The sequence below is a fragment of the Salvelinus sp. IW2-2015 genome, unplaced genomic scaffold, assembly GCF_002910315.2.
Source record: "Salvelinus sp. IW2-2015 unplaced genomic scaffold, ASM291031v2 Un_scaffold4864, whole genome shotgun sequence".
Taxonomy (NCBI): Eukaryota; Metazoa; Chordata; class Actinopteri; order Salmoniformes; family Salmonidae; genus Salvelinus; species Salvelinus sp. IW2-2015.
The window spans coordinates 68,579-79,260 of NW_019946133.1; the positions used below are offsets into that span (position 1 = coordinate 68,579).

A 10,682-nucleotide genomic window follows, 5' to 3' on the forward strand; every position below is an offset into this window, starting at 1 on the left:
AAAGAGAGAGGAATTGGGAGAGATGAGGAGAAGGAGAGATATAGGAAGAGATGAGGAGGAGAGATACAGGAAGAGGGAATATGAAGAGAGGAGGAGAGTATAGGAAGAGAGGGAGAGATGAAGAGAAGGAGAGATGAAGAGAGGAGAGAAGGAGAGATATAGGAAGAAGAGGGAGAGATGAAGACAGGAGGAGAAGGAGAGATATAGGAGAGAGGGAGAGATGAGGAGAAGGAGAGATATAGGAAGAGAGGGAGAGATGAAGACAGGAGGAGAAGGAGAGATATAGGAAGAGAGGGAGAGATGAAGACAGGAGGAGAAGGAGAGAATAGGAAGAGAGGGAGAGATGAAGAGAGGAGGAGAAGGAGAGATATAGGAAGAGAGGAGAGATGAAGAGAGGAGGAGAAGGAGAGATAGAGGAAGAGGGGAGAGATGAAGACAGAAGGAGAAGGAGAGATATAGGAAGAGAGGGAGAGATGAAGACAGGAGGAGAAGGAGAGATATAGGAAGAGAGGGAGAGATGAAGAGAGGAGGAGAAGGAGAGATATAGGAAGAGAGGGAGAGATGAAGAGAGGAGGAGAAGGAGAGATATAGGAAGAGATGAAGACAGGAGGAGAAGGAGAGATATAGGAAGAGATGAAGACAGGAGGAGAAGGAGAGATATAGGAAGAGGGGAGAGATGAAGACAGGAGAGAAGGAGAGATATAGGAAGAGAGGAGAGATGAAGAGAGGAGGAGAAGGAGAGATAGAGGAAGAGAGGGAGAGATGAAGAGAGGAGGAGAAGGAGAGATATAGGAAGAGAGGGAGAGATGAAGACAGGAGGAGAAGGAGAGATGAGGAAGAGATGAAGACAGGAGGAGAAGGAGAGATATAGGAAGAGAGGGAGAGATGAAGACAGGAGGAGAAGGAGAGATATAGGAAGAGAGGGAGAGATGAAGAGAGGAGGAGAAGGAGAGATAGAGGAAGAGAGGGAGAGATGAAGAGAGGAGAGAAGGAGAGATAGAGGAAAGAGGGAGAGATGAAGAGGAGGGGAGAAGGAGAGATAGAGGAAGAGAGGGAGAGATGAAGAGAGGAGGAGAAGGAGAGATAGAGGAAGAGAGGGAGAGATGAAGAGGAGGAGAAGGAGAGATAGAGGAAGAGAGGGAGAGATGAAGAGAGGAGGAGAAGGAGAGATATGGAAGAGGGGGGAGAGTACGATGTTATAACTATCCCTCTGATGATGATGAGGAATTCACAAAACATCAACTCAGACAACAACAACAACAATCACAACAATTCCAGTGATTAATAGGAAATGCTACTTTAGACTCAGAAACATCTCTGTCTGTCTGTCTGTCTGTCTGTCTGTCTGCTGTCTGTCTGTCTGTCTGTCTGTCTCTCCTGTCTTATTTTTTCCCTTTGTTCTCTTCCCTCCCCTCTCTCTCTCCCCTCTCTCTCTCTGTATCACTCCGTGGTTTAACATCACATATTAAATCCATCCTCCAATGCCTCGTTATATCTGTCTACACTTCAGTTTCAACCTCGATGAACTTTGATTATTCAGGTCCATTCCCAATCTCCTACAACCACATAGATGAAGATAAACAGTAGCACGTAGTGTTGTAAAGCCTCACTTATCAATCTGCCTCCCAGGTGACCCCTCTTCCTGTTGTAAAGCCTCACTTATCAACCTGCCTCCCAGGTGACCCCCCTCTTCCTGTTGTAAAGCCTCACTTATCAATCTGCCTCCAGGTGACCCCCTCTTCCTGTTGTAAAGCCTCACTTATCAATCTGCCTCCCAGTGACCCCTCTTCCTGTTGTAAAGCCTCACTTATCAATCTGCCTCCCAGGTGACCCCCTCTTCCTGTTGTAAAGCCTCACTTATCAATCCTGCCTCCCAGGTGACCCCTCTTCCTGTGTAAAGCCTCACTTATCAATCTGCCTCCCAGGTGACCCCCTCTTCCTGTTGTAAAGCCTCACTTATCAATCTGCCTCCAAGTGACCCCCTCTTCCTGTTGTAAAGCCTCACTTATCAATCTGCCTCCCAGGTGACCCCCCTCTTCCTGTTGTAAAGCCTCACTTATCAACCTGCCTCCCAGTGACCCCCCTCTTCCTGTTGTAAAGCCTCACTTATCAATCCTGCCTCCCAGGTGACCCCCCTCTTCCTGTTAAAGCCTCACTTATCAACCTGCCTCCAGGTGACCCCCTCTTCCTGTTGTAAAGCCTCACTTATCAACCTGCCTCCCAGGTGACCCCTCTTCCTGTTGTAAAGCCTCACTTATCAATCTGCCTCCCAGGTGACCCCCCTCTTCCTGTTGTAAAGCCTCACTTATCAATCTGCCTCCCAGGTGACCCCTCTTCCTGTTGTAAAGCCTCACTTATCAACCTGCCTCCCAGGTGACCCCCTCTTCCTGTTGTAAGCCTCACTTATCAATCTGCCTCCCAGGTGACCCCCTCTTCCTGTTGTAAAGCCTCACTTATCAACCTGCCTCCCAGGTGACCCCCTCTTCCTGTTGTAAAGCCTCACTTATCAATGCCTCCCAGGTGCCCCCCTCTTCCTGTTGTAAAGCCTCACTTATCAATCTGCCTCCAAGTGACCCCCTCTTCCTGTTGTAAAGCCTCACTTATCAATCTGCCTCCCAGGTGACCCCCTCTTCCTGTTGTAAAGCCTCACTTATCAACCTGCCTCCCAGGTGACCCCCCTCTTCCTGTTGTAAAGCCTCACTTATCAATCCGCCTCCCAGGTGACCCCCCTCTTCCTGTTATAAAGCCTCACTTATCAACCTGCCTCCCAGGTGACCCCTCTTCCTGTTGTAAAGCTCACTTATCAACCTGCCTCCCAGGTGACCCCCTCTTCCTGTTGTAAAGCCTCACTTATCAATCTGCCTCCCAGGTGACCCCCTCTTCCTTTGTAAAGCCTCACTTATCAATCTGCCTCCCAGGTGACCCCCTCTTCCTGTTGTAAAGCCTCACTTATCAACCTGCCTCCCAGGTGACCCCCTCTTCCTGTTGTAATGCCTCACTTATCAATCTGCCTCCCAGGTGACCCCCTCTTCCTGTTGTAAAGCTCACTTATCAACCTGCCTCCCAGGTGACCCCCTCTTCCTGTTGTAAAGCCTCACTTATCAATCTGCCTCCCAGGTGACCCCCTCTTCCTGTTGTAAAGCCTCACTTATCAACCTGCCTCCCAGGTGACCCCCCTCTTCCTGTTGTAAAGCCTCACTTATCAATCTGCCTCCCAGGTGACCCCCCTCTTCCTGTTGTAAAGCCTCACTTATCAACCTCCTCTCCAGGTGACCCCCTCTTCCTGTTGTAAAGCCTCACTTATCAATCTGCCTCCCAGGTGACCCCCCTCTTCCTGTTGTAAAGCCTCACTTATCAACCTGCCTCCCAGGTGACCCCCTCTTCCTGTTGTAAAGCCTCACTTATCAACCTGCCTCCCAGGTGACCCCCTCTTCCTGTTGTAAAGCCTCACTTATCAACCTGCCTCCCAGGTGACCCCCTCTTCCTGTTGTAAAGCCTCACTTATCAATCTGCCTCCCAGGTGACCCCCCTCTTCCTGTTGTAAAGCCTCACTTATCAATCTGCCTCCCAGGTGACCCCCTCTTCCTGTTGTAAAGCCTCACTTATCAACCTGCTCGTCCTCCCAGCTCCCTCTTCCTGTTGTAGCCTCACTTATCAATCTGCCTCCCAGGTGACCCCCCTCTTCCTGTTGTAAAGCCTCACTTATCAATCTGCCTCCCAGGTGACCCCCCTCTTCCTGTTGTAAAGCCTCACTTATCAACTGCCTCCCAGGTGACCCCCTCTTCCTGTTGTAAAGCCTCACTTATCAACCTGCCTCCCAGGTGACCCCCCTCTTCCCTATATAGTGAATATCTCTGCATGGTCCACGTCACGTCATCATTACTCACTGACAGCTCCTCTTCTCTCCCTGCTGCGGGTCACAGGACCCACGAGGCTTTGCAGCAGGCCAGCTCCGCCTGCCCGTGACCACGACGCCATAGAATATGTAAATAGCAGCAGGATAACTGCAGCTGTAAAAGCTTGAAGCAGCGGTTGATAAGCCATGCTGGGAGGACGATAACGATGACCATGTTTGGTTGAAGCGTCTCCTCAGAGCCCACTGCCTCTGATGGCCCTGTACAGAGAGATGCTGTGGGTCTGCGTCCCAAATGGCATCCTACTCTCTATGTAGTGCACTATCTTTTGACCAGGGCCCATAGGGTACGATTAAGGGCACAGTCAGGGACTTAAAACCACTTCTATTCCTTATAAGGGAAGTGTGTGTCCAGTCAGTGTCTCCTCTCCTGTGGCCAGCTCCAGCCTAGCGTTACTGTTGACACCAACATGGTGACCTGTCAGTAAATCACTAGGCGCTTAGTCTCTGGTCACAGCATTAACATCTAAATAACTAGGCAAGTCAGTTAAGAATAAATTCTTATTTACAATGACGGCCTACCAAAAGGCAAAAGGCCTCCTGCGGGGAAGAGGAGCTGTCAGTGAGTAATGATGACGTGACGTGGACCATGCAGAGATATTCACTATATAGGGAAGAGAGGGTCACCTGGGAGGCAGATTGGTAGGCCGTCACTGCGATTTAAAATAAAATAAAAATATAGGACAAAACACACATCACGACAAGAGAGACAACACAACAGTACATAGAGACCTAAGACAACAACATAGCATGGCAGCAACACATGACAACACAGCAAAACAACATGACAACAACATGGTAGCAACACAACATGGCAGCAGCACAAAACATGGTACAAACATTATTGGGCACAGACAACAGAACAAAGGGCAAGAAGGTAGAGACAACAATACATCACACAAAGCAGCCACAACAGTCAGTAAGAATGTCCATGATTGAGTCTTTTAATGAAGAGATGAACGTGTCCAGTAAACGATCCTACATTGGCATTAGCTGATTATGGTCTGGGTGCACAGCAAGGACAGGTAACCAGGTGCTGCGGTGTGTGGCGGCTGGGCCCGCGGGGATACCAGGGTTCGGGTCAATCGCATTTCAATACAGGAGAGGAATTGAAATTCACATTCAAGTTATTGAATGGCGCCGTTGTATTTTGAGTAGATGGGGTTGAAATGTGGATTGATCCCAACTCTGGTGTCAAACCAACTTCTGTTGACTGGGGATGATGGTTGTATTTTTTAGGTCTATGAATTGTTGAACAAGGTGACATGCTAATAAATGAAATGGCAGTTGGAAAAAGTCTATCACCTGACATAAACATCACTCTATTATCCTAGCCTGCATAGCCCAGCCTCTGTCAAGAGGTCTAAACCTTTATGGCACAGTAGGTAGGTAGTGTCGTATTGCCTGTTCAAACCCAACCCAACTATACCATTATATCACCACATCTCTGAAACACGAACTGAGACCCAGGTGATCGGCTCCGACATGTAAAAGTCAAAACGTCATCTAAATATAGCGACAACAACTTATCTGAAAGTCCAATAAAGTGCACATTGTTGATTGAAACATTGCAAAGCAACACATGTAATACCTGAACAGGCAACACATGTAGTACCTGAACAGGCAACACATGTAGTACCTGAACAGGCAACACATGTAGTACCTGAACAGGCAACACATGTATTATATATTATTTAAATTTGTTATAACATAAATATTTTCACGGGATGTTGGGGGGTTGTAGTTTCTGGTCAAACTCGTTCTTTTTTCTTCTCCTCTTCTCTCTCTGTCTCCTCTCCTCTCTCTCTCTCTCTCTCTTCTCTCTCTCTCTCTCTCTCTGTCTCTCTCTCTGCTCTCTCTCTCTCTCTCTCTCTCTCTCTCTCTGTCTCTCTCTCTCTCTCTCTCTGTTCTCTGTCTCTCTGTCTCTCTCTCTCTCTCTCTCTCTCTCTCTCTCTCTCTCTCTCTCTTCTCTCTCTCTGTCTCTCTCTCTGTCTCTCTCTGTCTCCTCTGGACAGAGGTTTGTGTGATCAACGAGAAAGGATCAAGATATGTGGCATAATTAGGAATTACAGCCCATGGAAATGCATGGAAATGAACCAGCTATTGAGTCCCAAATGGCACCCTATTCCCTATATAGTGCACTGCTTTTTACCAGGGTGCCAGGGCCCGTAGTGCTATGGTCAAAAGTAATGCCTTATATAGGGAATAGGTTGTCATTTGGGACACATCTTATGTGTTTAATGCTTTCAATGCTATCTTGAAGATATTTTGCATTCTATTTACTCAGAGTCAATGGCCTACTTGGCTCAAGTGCATGTAAGGACATTGTGGAAACTAACTGTGGACTGACCTTATCCTTGTTTGTGTCATAATGCCTTATGATCTGGAACTCTGCTGTGTGTTACCATATAATCACATGTATAGAGAGAAGGAGGGGGAGAGAGAAAGAGGGGGAGAGAGAGATAAAGAGAGAGATGGGTAGAGAGAGAGATGGGGAGAGAGAAAGAGGGGGGATAGAGAGGGGAGAGAGAGATAAAGAGAGAGATGGTAGAGAGAGAGAGGGGAGAGCATGCAGAGAGAGACGTGAGAGAGAGTGAGTGCAAGATAGATAGAGGAGAGATATAGAGGGAGAGAGATACTGATGTCTGTGTGGTTAGGGTACAGTTGAAGACGGATGTTACATACACTTAGGTTGGAGTCATTAAAACTAGTTTTTTCAACCACTCCACAAATTTCTTGTTAAAACATATAGTTTTGGCAAGTCGTTAGGACATCTACTTTGTGCATGACACAAGTAATTTTTCCAACAATTGTTACAGACAATTATTTCACTGTATCACAATTCCAGTGGTCAGAAGTGTACATACACTAAATGACTGTGCCTTTAAACAGCTTGGAAAATTCCAGAAAATTATGTCATGCTTTAGAAGCTTCTGAAGGCTAATTGACATAATTTGAGTCAATGGAGGTGTACCTGTGGATGTATTTCAAGGCCTACCTTCAAACTCAGTGCCTTTTTGCTTGACATCATGGGAAAATCAAAAGAAATCAGCCAAGACCTCAGTAAAAAATTGTAGACCTAATCAAGTCTGGTTCATCCTTGGGAGCAATTCCAAATGCCTGAAGGTACCACGTTCATCTGTACAAACAATAGTACGCAAGTATAAACACCATGGGACCAGCAGCCGTCATATCGCTCAGGAAGGAGACACGCTTCTTTCTCCTAGAGATGAACGTACTTTGATGCAAAAAGTGCAAATCAATCCCAGAACAACAGCAACGGCCGTGTGAAGATGCTGGAGGAAACAGGTACAAAAGTATTATATCCACAGTTAAAACGAGTCCTATATCGACATAACCTGAAGGCCGCTCAGCAAGGAGAAGCCACTGCTCCAAAACCGCCATAAAAAAAGCCAGACTACGGTTTGCAACTGCACATGGGGACAAAGATCACTTTTGGAGAATATCTCTGGTCTGATAGAAAAAATAGAACTGTTTGCCATAATGACATATGTTATGTTTGGAGGAAAAAGGGGGAGACGCTTGCCAAGCCAAGAACACCATCCAATCTGTGAAGCACGGGGGTGGCAGCATCATGTTGTGGGGGTGCTTTGCTGCAGGAGGGACTGGTGCACTTCACAAAATAGATGGCATCATGAGGGGAGAAATTATGTGGATATATTGAAGACAACATCTCAAGACATCAGTCAGGAAGGTAAAGCTTGGTCGAAAATGGGTCTTCCAAATGGAATGACCAAGCAAACTTCCAAAGTTATGGCTTTAAGGACACAAAGTCAAGGTATTGGAGTGGCCATCACAAAAGCCCTAACCTCAATCTATAGAAAATCTGTGGCAGAACTGAAAAAGTGTGAGCGAGCCAAACCTGACTCAGTTACACCAGCTCTGTCAGGAGGAATGGACAAAATTCACCCAACTTATTGTGGAAGCTTGTGAAGTCTACCCAAACTTTTGACCCAGTTAAACATTTACATTAAGTCATTTAGCAGACGCTCTAATCCAGAGCGACTTACAAATTGGAAAGTTCATACATATTCATCCTGGTCCGTGGGAATGAACCCACAACCCTGGCGTTGCAAGCGCCATGCTCTACAACTGAGCCACACGGGACAATTTAAAGCAATGGTACCAAATACTAATTGAGTGTATGTAAACTTCTGACCCACTGGATGTGATGAAAAAATAAAAGCTGAATAAATCATTCTCTACTAGTATTCTGACATTTCACATTCTTAAAATAAAGTGGTGATCTAACTGACCTAAGACAGGGCAATTTTACTAGGATTAAATGTCAGGAACTGTGAAAAAACTGAGTTTAAATGTATTTGGTTAAGGTGTATGTAACTTCCGACTCCAACTTACATACATTGGTTGTGTGACAGACAGTATAATGAGAGAGTGAGACAGGCATCATTACCTTAACCCCAACTAGGAGACAGGAATCATTACCCTATACCCCCATAGGAGACAGGTATCATTACCTATACCCCACAGGATGACAGGTATTACCCTATACCCCCCACTAGGAGACAGGTATCATTACCTATACCCCCCAATAAGGGAAAGAAAACAGGTATCATTACCTATAACCCCATAGGAGACAGATCATTTACCCTATACCCCCACTAGGAGACAGGTATCCATTACCCTATACCCCCACTAGAGAGACAGGTATCATTACCCTATAACCCCCACTAGAGACAGCACATTACCCTATACCCCCACTAGGAGACAGCTATCATTACCCTAGACCCCCCACTAGGAGACAGGTATCATTACCCTATACCCCCCACTAGGAGACAGGTATCATTACCCTATACCCCCCACTAGGAGACAGGTATTCATACCCTATACCCCCCACTAGGAGACAGGTATCATTACCCTATACCCCCACTAGGAGACAGGTATCATTACCCTATACCCCCCACTAGAGACAGGCATCATTACCCTATACCCCCCACTAGGAGACAGGTATCATTACCCTATACCCCCTACTTAGGACAGGATCATTACCCTATACCCCCCACTAGGAGACAGGTATCATTACCCATACCCCATAGGAGACAGGTATCATTACCCTATACCCCCCTTACTAGATACAGGGTCATCATACCCTATACCCCCGACCCTAGGAGACAGGTATTCATTACCCTATACCCCCCACTAGGAGAAGGTATCATTACCCTATACCCCCACTAGGAGACAGGTATCAATACCGACATATATCCCCCATAGGAGACAGGTATCATTACCCTATACCCCCCACTAGGAGACAGGTATCATTACCCTATACCCCCACTAGGAGACAGGTATCATTACCCTATACCCCCACGAGAGACAGGTACTCATACCATATACCCCCCACTAAGAGACAGTTGATCTATACCCTATACCCCCACGAGGAGACAGTATCATTACCTATACCCCCACTAGGAGACAGGTATCATTACCTATACCCCCACTAGGAGACAGGTATCATTACCATATACCCCCACTAAGAGACAGGTATCATTACCCTATACCCCACATAGGAGACAGCCGTATCATTACCTTATACCCCCCACTAGGAGACAGGTATCATTACCATATCCCCCCACTAGGAGACAGGTATCATTACCTATACCCCCACTAGAGAGACAGGTATCATTACCCTATACCCCCCACTAGGAGACAGGTATCATTACCTATACCCACCTAGGAGACAGGTATCATTCCCTAACCCCCCACTAGGAGACAGGTATCATTACCCTTATACCCCCCACTAGGAGACAGGTATCATTACCCTATACCCCCACTAGGAGACAGGTATCATTACCCTATACCCCCCACCACAGGAGACAGGTATCATTACCCTATACCCCCCACTAGGAGCAGGTATCATTACCTATACCCCCACTAGGAACAGGTCTATTACACTACCCGTCATACCCCGACCACCTTCACTAAGAGACAGGTATCATTACCCTATACCCCCCATAGGAGACAGGTATCATTACCCATACCCCCACTAGAGAACAGGATCATTACCCTATACCCCCCACTAGGAGACAGGTATCATTACCCTATACCCCCCACTAGGAGACAGGTATCATTACCTATACCCCCACTAGAGACAGGTATCATTACCCATATACCCCCCACTAGAGACAGATATCATTACCCTATACCCCCACTAGGAGACAGGTATCATTACCCTATACCCCCCACTAGGAGACAGGTATCATTACCCTATACCCCCACTAGGAGACAGGTATCATTACCCTATACCCCCCACTAGGAGACAGGTATCATTACCCTATACCCCCACTAGGAGACAGGTATCATTACCCTATACCCCCCCTAGGAGACAGGTATCATTACCCTATACCCCCACTAGGAGACAGGTATCATTACCCTATACCCCCCACTATAGGAGACATGGTCATACCAATATACCCCCTACTGGAGACAGGTATCATTACCTATACCCCCCACTAGGAGACAAGGTATCATTACCAACCCCCCATCTAGGGGAAAGGTAATCCTTACCCCTAGTATTAACCCCTAGGAGACACGTAGTCATGGATACCCCTATACCCCACAGGAAGACAAGGCTTATCATGATACCCTATACACCCCCACCTGAGAGACAGGTATCTACCTTACCCCCACAGGAGCAGCTATCATCCTCCCTCATAACCATGGCAGCGACAGCGTACATTACTCATACCCTATACCCACCCAATGCTAGCAGAGACAGCGTATCACTGAC

The 10,682-nt window shown here is 46.9% G+C and overlaps 1 pseudogene; it reads right to left on the reverse strand.

Moving 5' to 3' along the window:
• The window catches only part of LOC112077721 (myosin-11-like), a 78,208-nt pseudogene that overhangs the window by 67,157 nt on the left and 369 nt on the right, over nucleotides 1–10,682 (reverse strand).